Below are 17353 nucleotides of genomic sequence, written 5' to 3'. Positions count from 1 at the left end.
AGCTTTATTTCGCGCCAAGCATCAAGAATCAAACCAACCATCAAATGGACCGGTCGGGGATGCCCCTTACAGAGAAGGTGACCCCTCTCTGTTTCACAGACTAACTTTTATAGAGCAAAGGCCATGTGGTTGGGCCTGGCCACACACAGGTGGCCAATGAAATTTTAACACCCAGAGAAAGCTGCATAGTCATTAGACCAATTAATGTCCTAGTAGACATTTGAACCAGCCTATCACCTTGGTCAGAATTGGCCAAAAGGTGCCCAAAGGGCGGGCCCCATACTCCTTGGTAGCTAGGAGACAGTATGCATCCCCACTGATCAAATACCTCCACCTGGCCTAACCCACTCTTGTATTTGGATTTTGTTACCTGGGACTGGTTTTTGGGACTTGTTTTTAAAAGTTCCCCTGGGGGAGGGGGCAGAGTCAATTTAAGTTTTACAACAAAATGGCAGTTCGACCAGGGTGGGGCTGCTCTGGCTGAATAGGCCTTACATTCTCCCCTTTTCTTTGGAGATTAGTCAAATTTTTGACTTTTCAGCCAGTTCTACGTCCCTTTTGAATGGCTGCGGGACTGTTTTAATGACTCCAGAGTGATTTACCCAGAAAGAGCATCTCTCTCCTAGGGCTAAGCAGAGCCCCCTCTTTTTAGAAAGAGTATGTCAAGCCCTAGTTGTCTATATTTCCCACCTATATTTTAACCATAGGAGCAACAATGAACTCAATGAACTCATTGTTTCCAAGCCTTAGCGTTAGTCCATGATTGGTGGGGTCCATCGGCAGCGGCATCCACCTCTAGGGGGCGTCCTCGTCCTTGGCTCGTTTGACATGACTCACATGAGTCCTGACCCTACTTTTATTGCCGTGGGGGTGGTCAGGATGACAGTAAGCGGTCCCTTCCAGCAAGGCTCCACGTTTCCCACTTGGTGGCAGCATATCCAAACCTCTGTCTCTGTCCCAATGTGGACAGTCCGGATCCCTGTGTGGCCTCTTTTTAAGACAGACTGCAATGCCTGCACTGGAGTACAGACTGATCAGTCATTTCTGCTATAGCAACCTCTTGTAGTCGAGGGGATAGCAGGGGGGTGTCTCCTGAACATTATTTCACATGGAGTCACCTTGTTTAAGTAGGGTGTACATCGCGCCCTGAGGAGAGCAAAGGGAAGGAGATCCATCCATCCACCACCAGTCTCCAGAATTAGCTTTGTCAAGGTCTCTTTAACAGTCCGGTTCATTCTTTCTCCTTGCCCAGAGCTCTGGGGCCAGTAGGCACAATGTAGTTTCCAATTAGTGCCCATGGCCTTGGCCAATGCCTGTGAGACTAAACTCACAAATGCAGGGCTGTTGTCTGACCCAATTGCGAGAGGTGACCTAAACCTCTAGTAGCTTTTTGGCTACCACTCCTACCATCTCATGTTTGGCAGAAAAAGAAGCCTCTACCCAGCCCACCGTCCGTATAGATGTTGGCAGTCTTACCCTTGGCCATCTGTAGTGCCTTGGTGAACACAATCAGCTCCGCTTTTTCCGCCATGCTTCCACGTGGCAGGACTGCTGTCCAGAGTTCCTGCTCCGGAGAAACCACCGCAGCCGCCGCATTCCTCTTTCCATCGACCATGTAGCTACTCCCGTCTGTGAACGGAGTCATCTCTGCATCTGGGAGGGGAATGTTTCTGAGGTCCAGCCTTATTCCTGCAACCTGGGTTAGGACCTCCCCACAGTCATGTGGGTGGTCGGTCAGCTCCTCTGGTAGCAACGTGGCTGGATTTAGCACTGCTGGGGGCCAGAAAGTCACTTTTGGTTTGTTGAGGAGAAGGGCCTGATACCCCGTCACTCAGGCATTTGTCATCCACCGATCTGGTGGAGTCCGGAGAAGGCCCTCCATAGCCTGGGTGGTGGTCAAGATGAGATTTTGACCCAAAGTCAATTTGCTTGCATCCTTGACCAAGAGGGCCGTGGCAACAATTTTGCAGAGGCACGGGGGGAACCCAGCCACTGCTGGATCTAGTTTTTTGCTAGATAGTCTACTGGCCTTTACCAAGGCCCCAGAGTCTTGAGTCAAAACTCCCTTGGCCACCCCTGCCTTTTCAACCACTTGGTAACATCTGGGCTTGGTAACAACTGGGGTGGCCAATGCTGGGGCACTCAGTAAGGCTGTTTGTAATTCCCGAAATTCTCCTTCTGCCTCAGCGGTCCATTCCACCGTAGTGAGTCCTCCCTTAGTCAGTTCATAGAGAGGTCAAGCAACCTCAGCGAACCGTATCCACAGCCTGCAGAAGCCCAATGTCCCAAGAAATTCCCTCACTTGTCGGGGTGTGGTGGGACGGGGATATCGGGTGATCACCTGTTTCCTGGACTCAGACAGTGAACGCACTCCCTCATGGAGATCAAAGCCTAAATAAGTGGCAGGGCTCTGACAGAGCTGTGCTAACTTTGCTGACACACAATACCCTTTTTCCTGCAGAGTCTGTAAGAGAGTTCTCGTCCCCCCGCAAGCATGACCCATAGTCCTCAGCGGCTATTTCCATTATTCCCACTAACTCAGTCAGATTCTTCCTTTCAAATCCTTCAATTTTCTGAAGTTTCCTCCTTATCTCTGGGGCTGACTGATTGGCAAAGGCAAGATCATCTAATGAGCTATTATTGTGCAACTTCTCTGAAGTTTACCTCAAGTTATCAAACTTAGGTAAACAAACACTTAGAGACAACCAAATCTAGAATTTAACATCCATAAAGGTGTGTTATTAAAACTAATTTTTCTCTCTAAAATAACCCTCATTTCCAGAGATAGCCAAATCAGGACTAATTCATTTGAAAAACAAGTCCAGTTTTAACAAACTTGGCCTAATTATTTACATAAGCTCAGCAAGAACAGTAAGAAATCATATAGATCTTTTAGAATCTGCTTTGCTGGAACTTCTTATAAGGAATCTCTAGTAGCCTCTCCGGGCCAGAAGCCAAGCCACGTACTTGCCATCAGACATGCCGGCAATACCTGTCAGATTGGGCTAATTCTTCTTCCTGAGGTCCTGCCCCTGCCAGGGAGTGACATTCTTTTTTTTTTTTTTTTTTTTTTTTTTTTTTTTTTTAAAGATTTTATTTATTTATTTGACAGACAGAGATCACAAGCAGGCAGAGAAGCAGGCAGAGAGAGAGGAAGGGAAGCAGGCCCCCTGCAGAGCAGAGAGCCCGATGTGGGACTCGATCCCAGGACCCTGAGATCATGACCTGAGCCGAAGGCAGCGGCTTAACCCACTGAGCCACCCAGGCGCCCAGGGAGTGACATTCTTTACTCACCTGGTGAGGTTGCTGGGAACTCTGTAAGCAAGATATCAGGCCAACAGTTCCAAAGGGTTTTACGTCTCCAGGTTTTATAAACTCAAGCTTAGTTCCTTGAAGCTGTCTGGTCATATCTGAGTCTTTTCAAATATGACATTCCAGTCAAAGCCTTGGTAAAATAACCAGAGTTTCCAATGGTGTCCTGTTACAAGGAGAACAGATTCTTATTGAACATATGCAAATGACTGGTTGCCAAAGAAGAAAGAATACTTAAACTAAGACCTTCTGGTTTCAGAGGGTTCAGATAGTGAGAAAAGTTGAATGCCTTGATTCGTTTACAAATAAGTACTTTTACATTTCTGTAAGTTACAGATAACTTAAGAAAAAGTTTCCCTAGTCTGGAGGGGCAACATTACAGAGCCAGTCATTTTTAAAACATTAAGAGACACAACATTGCAACCTTTCAGTTCATCTAGTCCCATGTTACTAATTCTGGTTTAGTCCAAGTACAGCTTTTACTTCTGGAAATTCTTACCCATTTCAGTTCCAGAATTTTAACATGTCAAAGACCTGTATTTGTCCTGAAAGTCTCCCATATGAATTTCCCTTAGGGCGGAATCCATCTTACAAGAGAATTAAAATAATTACAAATGACAAAAACTCAGAGTAGATATGGTTAAATATCAAGTGATGACCCTTATCAAAACATTAAAACTTTAGGAAATGTATAGAACCTCTAGAGTAGTTACAGCATTTACCCAAATGTAACCCAAGGTTTAGCAGTACTCCCAGAGTAACTTAGCATCTCAAGGAAAAGCCTTATGAGTCAAAGAGACCTCATTTACAACCCTGGGTAGGCAAAGAGAAAACCATTTACATTTTTTTAACAGATCAATTAACCTAAGAAAACTTTGCCCTTTTAAACAGAGAAAACCAGCTTCTCTAGATCAGTGTCTTTCCTTTTTATTCTTAAGCATGCAGTCCTATGATAGTGGGTTTACTGGGTTTCCCTCCCATCGTGAACAATGTCACAGACAAAGGGAGTGGGTTCTTTCAGATGCTGTCCTGCTCGCATCCCTCACGGGAACTAAGGGGCGTCTTACCTAAGGTCTGTCCGTATAAACCCTGGACCAGGCTACTCCATGGAGTAGATGACCGTTATGCCATATGATGCTCCGTGAGACTCAGGGTGCAGCCCACTCAGACTATAGCCAAAGCAGTGGAGTCATACAGTCAGATTTACACAGTCAAGCACTCTTCAGATTCAAACAAGTTGGACACCCTCCCCTCTGGATATCCTTGGCTAATGGGAGGTGATCCGTCTCCCCTTCCATTCTTTATGAATGGGTCTGGCTCAGACAGTGGCCCCGGGGCTGTTTTTCTTTCTTATTCAAACAGGATCAGGCATCTCGTCTTTTTCTTTTTTTTACATATCTCCAACTTTTCTACATACAGAGTTGCTTCCCTTATTTCCATCAGTCTTAGTTACACTTAGCAGAATTTTGTACTCTTAGAAATACCTTAACCTCTAGTGAAGACTAAATATAAACCAATTGGGAACTGTTACAACAGAATTCTTTGAAGGCAAATTTATTAATCAGTTGAGCACAAAACGTGTTTACCAAGTTTTCAAAAGCACAAAGCTAGTTCCAGCAACCAGCGCTCTAGCATTTTATCCCATTTGGTTTAAAGTTTCAGGTTAGCAAAGACTTTGAAAGCTACTTTAACAATTACCCATTAAAACTTTGAGACAAGACAATCATCAGTTTAGTCATCTCTTTGCTAACAGATTTCAACAGATTTTAACACAGATTTTAATTGACCCTCAGTAAACTTTGAAGTTTCACAATTACTGCTGTTAACTCAAAGGACATGTTCATCCTAATTAACCCAACAAACTTAACTTAGTTCAAATACTGATTTACATTCCACCTGGGCCCACTCCCTTTTCAATGTTTACCTGAGACCCGGGTGGGAAGATCCAGAGTGGGGGGTGTTAGGTCCAGGGGGCACTCTTCTCATTTCCTAACAGTGAAAAACAGAACAAAGTGCCACCAGAAAGCAGAGAACGAATTCCCAGTTCTAGAGCTCATCAGCTCCGAGAGAGGAGCAGATGCCATGCTTTCCCGCCAGCAACGGGGAGGGGCTAGGCAGTCCATGTTGGGCCAGAGAAGGCAAGGAACGTCCCCGAAACAAAGGTAGTTTCGGCAGCTGCTTGGGAATATTCCTTGAAGCCTCTGTCTCGAGTTAGACTAACCCCAGTTGACTCCAGTTATAGCCCTTAATGATGAGGGAGCAGGAGGCTGGCTTAGGTCAAAGCAAGTGCTGGCGCCTTGCAACCCCCCCTTCATCCGCTCCCCTCCATATGTGTAGCATTCCTCAGGCACCCTTGACTGCCATAAAATGATAAATAGTTAACTTGCTGAGATCGCAATCCTGCAAAACAGGAGTCTCCCTTGGTTTGCAAATGTCCTTGAGATTACAACAAAGAAGTTACCTTATCAATAGCCCAATTTCCAAAGACACAGAACTCAGTTCCTCAAGCCTAATGTCACCCTCCCCTCCATAAAAACCGAAGGAGGTGGAAGTAGAAGGAAAAGTAAATAAAGTTAAATTTCTTCTAAACCTAAATCTCATTAACAACAATGCTTGATAGCAGTAATGTAACATTCCACCAGACTTCCAATTGTCTATACTTGATAGCAACTAAGCCTTCAATATCCTGATAGTATTCTTTGCCCCAATAGCCCTTCTGAACACCCCTTTGTCCTCACCTACCCAACTCCTGTGTATATAACCAACCACTCCTCACAACCCGGGGCAGCAGCTCTTCCTGCCCACGGGTCCTGTCCCCGTGCTTTAATAAACCACCATTTTGCACCAAAGATGTCTTATGGGTGACGGAGAAGCCCCACATTTATTAGGAGGAACGGAGAGATGAAAATCAGAGTCCCCTTACTCTCTGCTTCCCCATTCCTTCAAACACAACCAACAACACAACAGACTACAAAAAGACAAGACAAAGACAACCGCAAACCCAGCGGCCCTCACTCAGAGCCTGCCGCTGGTGGGGATTTTCTCAGCCCCCTGACCGCCTAGGGGGACTCGGACGCCTAGACGATCTACCAGAAGAGGGATGGGGCATCCCCACATCCACTCCAGCCCTGGGGAGCATGGCTGCGTCTAGCTTCTCCCAGGTGGGCCATACCTGGAGCTCCGCAACCAGACAGGCAGACAGGATCCCAGATCTTACCTCCGGAGGCTTTTCCCAAAAATTCTGATGCTGGCTCAGTTCTCGTTGTTTAATCCCAGACAAGCTCCCAATGTTGGGTCCCCGAATAATGAGTCCCCTAATAATGGGTCCGTGATTAAAGGAGTGAGACTGATACAAAGCGAAGGTCAAGCAAAGCTTTATTTCGCGCCAAACATCAAGAATCAAACCCACCATCAAACGGACCAGTCGGGGCCGCCCCTTATAGAGAAGGTGACCCCTCTCTGTTTCACAGACTAACTTTTATAGAGCAAAGGCCATGTGGTTGGGCCTGGCCACATACAGGTGGCCAATGAGATTGTAACACCCAGAGAAAGCTGCACAGTCATACTAGGTGACCAATTGAATTACAATTTATCCTAGTAGACATTTGAACCAGCCTATCATCCTGGTTAGAATTGGTGCCCAATGCTTCCTCCTCTCTGCCTGCCTCTCTGCCTACTTGTGATCTCTGTCTGTCAAATAAATAAAATCTTTAAAAAAGAAAAAGGTGGGGGGCGCCTGGGTGGCTCAGTGGATTAAAGCCTCTGCCTTCAGCTCAGGTCATGATCCCAGGGTCCTGGGATGGAGTCCCACATCAGGTTCTCTGCTCGGCAGGGAGCCTGCTTCCCCTTCTCTCTCTCTGCCTGCCTCTCTGCCTACTTGTGATCTCTGTCTGTCAAATAAATAAATAAAATCTTTACAAAAAAAAAAAAAAGAATTGGCACCCAAAAGGTGCCCAAAGGGCGGGGCCCATACTCCTTCATAGCTGGGAGACAGTATGCACCCCCACTGATCAAATACCTCCACCTGGCCTAACCCACTCTTGTATTTGGACTTTGTTACCTGGGACTGGTTTCTGGGACTTGTTTTTAAGTAAGTTCCCCTGGGGGGCGGGGCAGAGTCAATTTAAGTTTTACAACAAAATGGCAGTTCGACCTGGGTGGGGCTGCTCTGGCTGAATAGGCCCTTATAGTATATGAGACACAGTAATATTATTTCATTCTGTTTTTTAAAAGATTTTATTTCTTTATTTGAGAGAGAGAGTGCACACACACAGGCAGAGGGGCAGAGGGGCAGAGGGTAGAGGGAGAAGCAGGCTCCTGGCTGAGCAGGGGACCTGATGCTTGACTCCATCCCAGGACATGGGATCATGACCCGAGCCAAAGGCAGATGCTTAACTGACTGAGCCATCCAGACACGTCTATTACTTCATTCTTATGAGTCATATGGGAAGAGTTAATCAAAATAAAGACGTTTACCAAAAAGAGCTCTTGTTTTCATGTTTTTTATGGCAAAAGTGTGGCATAAAAAATGAAGCATTGTTATCACATTATTATTAGGTTTTTCTTTTTTAAGATTTTATTTATTTATTTATTTATTTATTTATTTGACAGACAGATATCACAAGTAGGCAGAGAGACAGGCAGAGTGGGGGGGGAAGCAGCCTCCCTGCTGTGCCAAGAGCCCGATGTGGGGCTCAATCCCAGAACCCTGGGATCATGACCTGAGCAGAAGGCAGAGGCTTTAACCCACTGAGCCACCCAGGTGCCCCGTATCATTGGGTATTTTTGATGCATTTAAAAGGAAGTAATGCAAGTTGAAATACAGAAAAATGTAGTCCAACTTATGAGAAGGCAAACAGATAGTCAGTGAAAGGATGTGCAGGAAGAGCAATGGGAATCAGAGTTCATGTAGGGTTTTCAGTTCTAAGAGGTCTCAGTTCCACTGCCCCGCACTGGGAGAGGTAAATACACAAGCCAGCCTGTGGGAACAGAGGCAGCTGGAGGGCACTTGACCCCTGTAAGGAGGGGTCAATCCTGCCTCATTATCTGAGCTCAGTGTGTCCTGGTCTTAAGTCTATTATTTTCTCAAGAGAATATATAAATCTGGATTTTCATGGGAATGCCAAAACCCAGTATGTCTGTAGTGTGTAATGGACTGTGATACCCAGTTTTGTTGGGCAGGGGTAGTTAAAAATAATGGTGAGTTAGCATATTAAGTCAGGCTTTCACCATAAATTAAGGAATGGGCAAACTGCAGTTCAGAGGAACCAAGCCTGTCATGTTTCTGTAAATAAGGTTTGCTAAGAACACAGTCACATCCATTTATTTCCACGTCGTCTGTGCCTGCTTTTGTGCTATGACGGAGCTTAAAATACTTACCATCTGGCCCTTTATGGAAAAAGTTCACCAACAGTGATAATATTTTGATCTTTAACAGATGCAAGTCTCTGTTGAATTTTGTCCTAAGAGGGTTCTACTGGATTTACCATCAAGTTGTTTTAACAAAAATAAATAAATAAATAAATAAATTTTTTTTGCCAGAATGTATGTTGTTAGGCTATTTAACATAATTGTTTTGCATTAGAAATTTAATTCAATTGAATCTAATAGAAAATGATTGTTAGCAACGTTTAGTAAACTTTCTCCTGCATATTTATTGACTTCCGTAGATCATAGATAAGTGTATTAAGAAATAAACAAAGGGGCACATGGGTGGCTCAGCAATTCAAACATCCAACTCTTGATCTCAGCTCAGGTCTTGATTTCAGGGTCATGAGTTCATGACCATTATGTTGGATGCTAAGCAAACTGTAATAAATAGGGTCAGAAATGCTTTTTATATGGTTATGCGCAGAAAGTACACCTAAAGAGGATTACAAATCATCTCACATAGTAAACCATGAAGATGAGAAATTGCTTTAATATAGCGCCATCTAGAGGTATAAAAATATAATTTCCCATTTACCAGAGTAGAAAAGCAGTGCAGTCCGCTGGTTATTTTTGAGGTCTGTTCTGTGTCTGTGAAGAAGGGGTGGGGGGACAGTGGTGCTCAGAGGCAACAAATTGGTGGCTACTACATCATCAAAATGAACTTTTTTTTTTTTAAGATGTTATTTATTTATTTGACAGAGAGAGAGAGCACAAGTCGGCAGAGTAGCTGGGTGAGGGAATAGCAGGCTTTCCACTCAGCAGGGAACCAGATGTGGGGCTTGATCCCAGGACCCTGAGATCATGACCTGAGCGGAAGGCAGCTGTTTAACCGACTGAGCCACCCAGGCGCCCCAAAATGAACTTCTTAATAGAAGGATTTTTCTAGCAGTCGTCCTGATGGTGCTTCGAATTGAGTGCTTTTGATATTATGAGTCATTACTTCCTTATATGATGTTCAGTCAGAACAAACTTTCTTGTTTCCTGAATGCCTTCTTTCAGCTCACTCTGAAAGCACTGAAGGGTGTGTGTTTTAGACATCCTGCTCTATACGTATTTGAACATTCTGGTCTAATCTTTTTAAATAACACTATTTATTTATTTACTTGCTTATTTACGTATTTATTTATTTGAGAGAGAGAGTGTGTGTGTATGCCACGTGAGCCAGGGAAGGGGGAGAATCTCAAGAGACTCCCCACTAAGCAGGGAGCCGACACAGGTCTCAAACTCACCACCCCGAGATCATGATCTCAGCTGAAACCATACGCCTAAAGCCCAACCAAATGAGCCATCCAGGGACCCCATTCCCATCCAGTCTTAACAAGCACCCACATTATATGTCAAGTCTTCCTTGTAGAATTTTTATAAGAACCTCTATATTCATTCTCTAAGTTAGTTTACACTGAAAAAAAAAATATATATATATATATATATATTTTAATCTGTGCATAAGGGACATCTGGGTGGCTCAGTTGGTTGAGCACCAGACTTTTGGTTTTAGCTGAGGTCATGATCTCAGGGTCAAGAAAGGGAGCCCCTTGGGGCGCCTGGGTGGCTCAGTGGTTTGGGCTGCTGCCTTTGGCTCGGGTCATGACTTCAGGGTCCTGGGATCGAGCCCCACATCGGGCTCCCTGCTCCACAGGAAGCCTGCTTCCCTCTCTCTCTCTCTCTCTCTCTCTCTGCCTGCCTCTCTGCCTACTTCTGATCTCCATCTGTCAAATAAATAAATAAAATCTTAAAAAAAAAAAAAAAAGAAAGAAAGGGAGCCCCTTATCCAGCTCAGCTTCATGCTCGGAGGGAAGTCAGCTTCCACTCTCCCTCTCCCTCCACCGCTACTCCTGCCGGTCCACACACACATGCTCTTTGTCTCTCTAAAATAAATAAATAAATAGATCTTTTTAAAAAACTTTGCATGCAACTTCAAATAGGAAAAAAATATCTTTGCACAAATAATATAATCATTTGTTGAACATAATTTTAAAAAGATAATCATTTGTAGAATTAAATAAATCACCCATTTATATTGACTATAAATTTTCATTGGCTCCTAAAAGAGAACTTTTTAAATGCTCAGCGTTATTTTATTATTTATAGCTGATTCCTTATGTTGTACAACTGAAAAGCAGTTTTTTTTTATGTCGTCATAAGAGTTGTCATAGGAGGGACGGCTCAGTTGGTTAAGCAGCTGCCTTCGGCTCAGGTCATGATCCCAGCGTCCTGGGATCGAGTCCCACATCGGGCTCCTTGCTCAGTGGGGAGCCTGCTTCTCCCTCTGCCTGCCATTCTGTCTGCCTGTGCTCGCTCTCTCCCCCTCTCTCTCTCTGATAAATAAATAAAATTAAAAAAAAAAAAAAAGAGTTGTCATAGGAGTTGTATTACTCTACTTTGACTTCCCATGGTTTTTTTTTACTACCTGGTTCTAGCAAACACTTAATTTTCTAGATACCCCTCCCTACCCCCATAACCACTGTGTGTCCCATTTAACCCCTCTTCTCTAGGAACAACATTTGTCTTTTTAAAAACTCAGTTCCAGTGACTGCCCCAGGGGAAGTCTAGGAAAATACTGGAACTTTTTTTTTTTTTTTAATTTTATTTATTTATTTGACAGAGATCACAAGTAGGCAGAGAGGCAGGCAGGTGGTGGGTTGGGGCAGGCTCCCTGCTGAGCAAAGAGCCTGAAGTGGGGTTTGATCCCAGGACCCTGAGGTCATGACCTGAGCTGACCTAAGCCGAAGGCAGAAGCCTAACCCACTGAGCCACCCAGTGCCCCAAAATACTGGAACTCTTGACAGTGTTTAAGTATCACTGAATTACCAAGCTTTTATGAAGCTTTCAAAGAAGCTTCATTGAAAAAAACAAAAAACAAAAAACAAAAAAAACTATATTTGCTTTACCTACTCCTCTAAAGATAGAGTGAAGGATTAATTTTTAAGAAGGGGTTGCTTTTGGGGCACCTGGGTGGCTCAATGGGTTAAAGCCTCTGCCTTCGGCTCAGGTCATGATCCCAGGGTCCTGGGATCAACCCCCCCCCCCCAATTGGGCTTTCTGCTCAGCAGGGAGCCTGTTTCCTCCTCTCTCTCTGCCTACCTCTCCACCTACTTGCAATCTCTCTCTGTCAAATAAATAAATAAAATCTTTAAAAAAAAAAAAAAAAGAAAGGGTTGCTTTTGAAAACACAAAGCACCATGTAAATCTCTCAAAATCATAAGTATGGATGGGCCGCCTGGGTGGCTCAGTCTGATAAGGAGCTCACTATTAATTTTGGCTCAGGTCATGATCTCAGGGTCTTGGGATAGAGCCCTGCGCTCAGTAGGGAGTCTGCTTCTCTCCCTCTGCCCCTCTCCCAGCTCATGCTCTCTCTCTCTCTCTAAAATAAATACATTATGTTTTGTTTTGTTTTGTGTTTTGACAGAGTGAGAAAGAGAGAGCACAAACAGGGGGAGTGGCAGGCAGATGGAGAGGGAGAAGCAGCCTCCCTGCTGAACACGGGGACCCTGATATGGGACTCAAATCCAGAGCCCCAGGATCATGACCTGAGATGCTTAACCCACTGAGCCACCTGGGCACCCTAAATAAATCTCTAAATAAATATATACATATATACTTGACTGCTGAAGAGTAACTTGAGAACTATACAAGAGGAAATGCAGACTTGCTATGACTGATTTAAGTTTTTGTTTGTTTGTTTGTTTGTTTGTTTTTATTTATCAGAGAGCGAGGGAGAGAGTACACAAGCAGAGCGAGAAGCAGGCTCCCCCTAGCAGGGAGCCTGATACAGAACTCAATCCCAGGACCCTGGGATCATGACCTGAGCTGAAGGCAGAGGCCCAGCCCACTGAGCAACCCAGGCATCCCTCTACCTGATTTTTTTTTTTTTTAAGATTTTAGGGGTGCCTGGGTGGCTCAGTGGGTTGGGCCTCTACCTTTAGCTCAGGTTATGGTCTCAGGGTCCTGGGATCGAGCCCCACATCCGGCTCTCTGCTCAGCAGGGAGCCTGTTTCCCCTTCTCTTTGTGCCTGCCTCTCTGCCTACTCGTGATCTCTGTATGTTCAATAAATAAATAAAATCTTTTTTTTAAGATTTTATTTATTTATTTATTTATTTATTTATCTGAGAGCAAGAGAGCAAGCGAGGTGAGGGAAAGGGACAAGCAGACTCCGTGCTCAGCTGAGTGCCGAGCCTAAAGCAAGCTTCTAAGCAGGGCTCAAACTCAGGACCCTGAGATCATGGCCTGAGTTGAAATCAAGAGTCAGACACTTAATTGACTGAGCCTCCCAGGCATCTCTAAACTCTACCTGAATTCTTTGAGAGGAGCTCCAACTTCTAGTTTCCACTGAAAATGCATCAAATAGTACATCTTTTGTTACAAGTTACAACCATACTGCTTGAGGTTTAACCAACCTTCTCATTTAAAGAGCTCCGTGAACTCCAGCTCCAACTTTCCAGCTTCATGAGGCTGAGCCTAAGCAAGGTGGGAGAGTTGACCAAAGTCCCTGTGGAGATGAGCAGAGGCACCCAGCTCACTAGACCTTTATCTGCTCTCCAGGAGGTGCCCCTAGTTCTCAGATACAATCTCAGATTCTCGCTAGAGAGGAAACGGCTGACCTCATCAAAGTTGTCATATCCTTTTCGGTGGGACTCGATACTTCCCCTGAAAGGATGTGTCTGAAACTGAACTACAGCAACAAATACATTTCAGTTTAAAATAAGGACCCTTTTCTCAAAATAAAAATTAATACTCATTCACATGAGTTTGAGCTATAGTTACTAGCATAGAAGTATCTCCAAAATATACAATGAAAAAAGCAAATTTTATGTTTTTTAAGATATTTATTTATTTATTTGACAGAGGGAGAGAGAGCACAATAGGCAGAGTAGCAGGCAGAGGGAGAGGGAGAAGCAGCCCCCCGTTGAGGGGCTCGATTTCAGAACCCTGGGATTATGACCTGAGCCAAGGGCAGTCACCTAACCAACTGAGCCACCTAGGCACCCTCAAAAAAGCAAATTTTAATACAATAGATACATTATGGCTGTGAGTTAAAAAATTTAAAGTCCAAATTGATGTTATATAATAAGAATATATCTGTATGACTTGTATAATTTTTGGATGTATTGTTCATTGTCTAGATTTTGGTAAAAATAGAAAATTTTAGGGAAAGAAATTGCAAATAAACTACAACACTTCCCCCACAGAATAATTCCTGTCACCGTATCTGTAGATTTCCTTCCAGCTTCTCTCTTTCATCTGTCCTATGTGTGTGTATGGATAGAGATATAGATATTACAGTTGTAATTCTGCTTCACTCTCTTAGCATTGTATTATAAGCGTTTTCCATGTCAATAAATAGTACTTGAAAACACATTTTTAAGTGTTAAGTAATATTCCTTTATATTGAAATAGCATAATTTCTTTAGCTTTCTTCCTATTTTTGCTCATTTCTTTTTTCCTGCTCTTTATCTTGAAGAATAGCCTGATATGCAAAACGTGTCTGTACTTTTAATCATTTCCACTGGAAAATTTTCTAGCAGTAGGATTAGTTGTTCAGTAATTGTGAACATTTTAAAGAAACATTAGGCCTTATTTGTCTCCTAAAAGGGGTTGTACTAACCACTGTGTCAGGGTACACTCCTACCAAGCCTATAGGTGTGCTTGATGTCTCTTTCCCTTCTTCCAACACTAGATATAACTCTCTTTAAAATTCTATACTAGGGGACATCTGGGTGGCTCAGTCAGTTGGGCATCTGCTTTCTGTTCGTGTGGTGGTCTCAAGGGTTTGGGATCGAGCCCCATGTTCAGGCACCCTACTCAGCAGGAAGCCTGCCTTCTCCCTCTCCGTTTGCCCTTCCCACCCCCACCCTCGTGCTCATGCTCTCTCTCTGTCAAATAAATAAATAAAGTCTTTTAAAAATAAAAAAATAATAATAATAATAAAATAAAATTCTGTACTAGGAGCATCTGGCTGGCTCCGTTGGTAGAGCACACTAATCCTGATCTTGGGGTTGTGAGTTCAAGCCCCATGTTGGGTGTAGAGATTACTTAAAAATGAAATCTTTAAAAAATAATAATAATAATAAAATTCAGTACTAAACACACATGCACACACATCACCCTTTAATTTAAATTTCTTTAAATACGAGAGATATTGAAAAAGGTTTAGATGTTTACTGACTGTCTGTATTACTACATTGTTAACATTTAAGATTTGTATCCATTTCCCAAAAAAGAACAGTTAACTCCCCTCTGAGCATATGGGTGTGTTTTCTAGGCGCTAAGAGACCAATTACACAGAATTACCACAAGGGGTCGCTAGCACACAAATGATATTAAAATCTGAAGCTTGTTAGGCTTAAGTCCCAACACTCAGCATCTTCATGAATGAACAGGTTCATTAATTCTGATTTTAAGGGCTTCCAAACAATTGTTTTGGCCTGTTAAGGACAGGCCTCTTCCATAGACAAAAAATTGCTGAAGAGACAAGAGGCAGTAGCTTAGTAATTCAGAAAGCTAGATGCCGCGCTCTTGAACTTCTCTGCCCACCACATGCCCCAATCCCCTACAAATTGACATTTCTTGTTAGATATGGTCACTCTCAAATCTCAAAAGAAATATAGTCACTTTAAGTTTGAGATGCCCATCAGTCATTCATTTGATTGTTCAGCAATTCTCTTTGTGCTTAACTAGAAGAATGATGTCTTTTTTTTTTTTTTAACTCAACAAATAATAATTGTACCACTGTCCTAGGTACTGGGAATATAATGATGAGCAAAACTGGACACTACCCCTCAGCTTGCAGAGCTCATACCTGCAACACCAGTCCTCACGAGCAGCTCTTAGCAGACTCTCTAGAAATTTACCCGCAGATGCTTCAGCTTTGATAGGAGACCCTGTGCACAGTCCATGCAGGCAGTGTCTGCTGCTCTGAGGTTCAGAACGTTGTCTCCATGACCTATGCTTATATCCTGGTCTGTTCTGAGTAACGAACCATTTGGCTCTGTATGATATATGATTTAAATGGCTTCTTCAAAATTTTGCAGTATTGGGGCACCTGGCTGGCTCAGTTAGTAGAGTATGCAACTTTTTTTTTTTTTTTTAAGATTTTTAATTTATTTGACAGAGAGAGGGAACACAAGCAGGGGGCGTGGGGGAGGGAGAACCTGAACAGGGAGCCCGATTTAGGGCTCCATCCCAGGACCCTGGGATCATGACCTGAGCCGAAGGCAGAGGCTTAATGACTGAGCCACCCAGTTGCCCCGAGCATGAAACCCTTGATCTTGAGGTCATGAGTTCAAGCCCCACATGGGGGGCAGATTGTACTCAAAATGAAAACAAAGCCTAAAAAAATAAATAAATAAAACTTTGCAGTGTAATATACAAGTACCTTAAAGAATTCAAATTATACAGAAATATGAGTGAGAAAAATGAAAATCACCCATAATCACAATCTTCACAGATAGCTATTTTTATATTCTTTTATATATAAATCATTATATACATACATATTCGACAAACAATCGATGACTCACCTTGTAGAAAGCACATTCCAGGGGCTGTGTCAGAGTCAGCCTGGGCTTCCATTACCAAATACCGTAGACTGGGTGGTTTAAACCATAGAAGTTAATTTTGTCACAGTTCTGGAGGCTAGAAGTCTAACAGATTTGGGGTCTGGTGAGAACTCTCTTCCTGACTTATAGAAGGTTACTCTCCTTCTATGCCCTCACATGACCTTCCTCACTGTGTATGGGTCTCGGGTGTGGACAGGGTTTGCTGTTGTCTCTTCTTATAGGGACACTAATTCTATTGAACCAGAGCCCCATCTTTACAACCTCATCTAACCTTAATTACTTCCTTACTCCAAACACGGCCACACTGGGAGTTAGGGCTTCGACTGATCAATTTGGAAGAGGGAAGTGATGAGTATTACACAAACATTCCCCGGTAACAGGCTGTGAATAAGGCATGATCTTTGCTCACATCTCACCAGTGCAGGAGTTAATAAATCCCATGTGTCTGCTTCATTGTGTTTTATTTACTTTATCATCTTCTGGAACTTCCACTGAGTTTGGGTATATGGAGAAAATTTTATTTCCCTCCTGATTTGGAAAATATTCTCTGGGAAAGGAGGTTGCCGCTCTCAGCTACTCGGAAAATCTGAAACGGAAGGCCACACCGAAGCATCGACCACAGCTTCGTCTCTCCTATTCTGCTTCTCCTCCAAAGAAGGAGGTATTAGCTGTATAATATGGGGTTCCCTCTGTACATTGGTCCATTCTACAAAGAAGCGATCGTTCCAAATGAGGCCAGATTCATGCGCTGAGAGCGTTTTTACTGACGACTCACACCGAAATAGGGTCTCCACCCTTGGGGAGCTCATGGTTCCAGGGAGCCCATAACAAGAGTGCAGTGTGAGAAGTGCCACTTAAGATGGAGGGGAACCCCAGGAAACTAGAGGAGAGAGAAGAGCCCTGGAAAGACTTGAGAAGAACCCGCACCCCCACAGAAGTCTGAAGAACGCTGGACTTGAGCTGGGAAGGGAAGGGGACAAGTAGTTCAGGTCAGGCAGCAGGTACAAGTGTGTGCACTGGTGACATCGTCAGTTCTGGGATGTGCAGGGGT

This window comes from Mustela lutreola, chromosome 5, assembly GCF_030435805.1.
Source record: "Mustela lutreola isolate mMusLut2 chromosome 5, mMusLut2.pri, whole genome shotgun sequence".
Taxonomy (NCBI): Eukaryota; Metazoa; Chordata; class Mammalia; order Carnivora; family Mustelidae; genus Mustela; species Mustela lutreola.
This window is presented reverse-complemented; position numbering follows the sequence as displayed.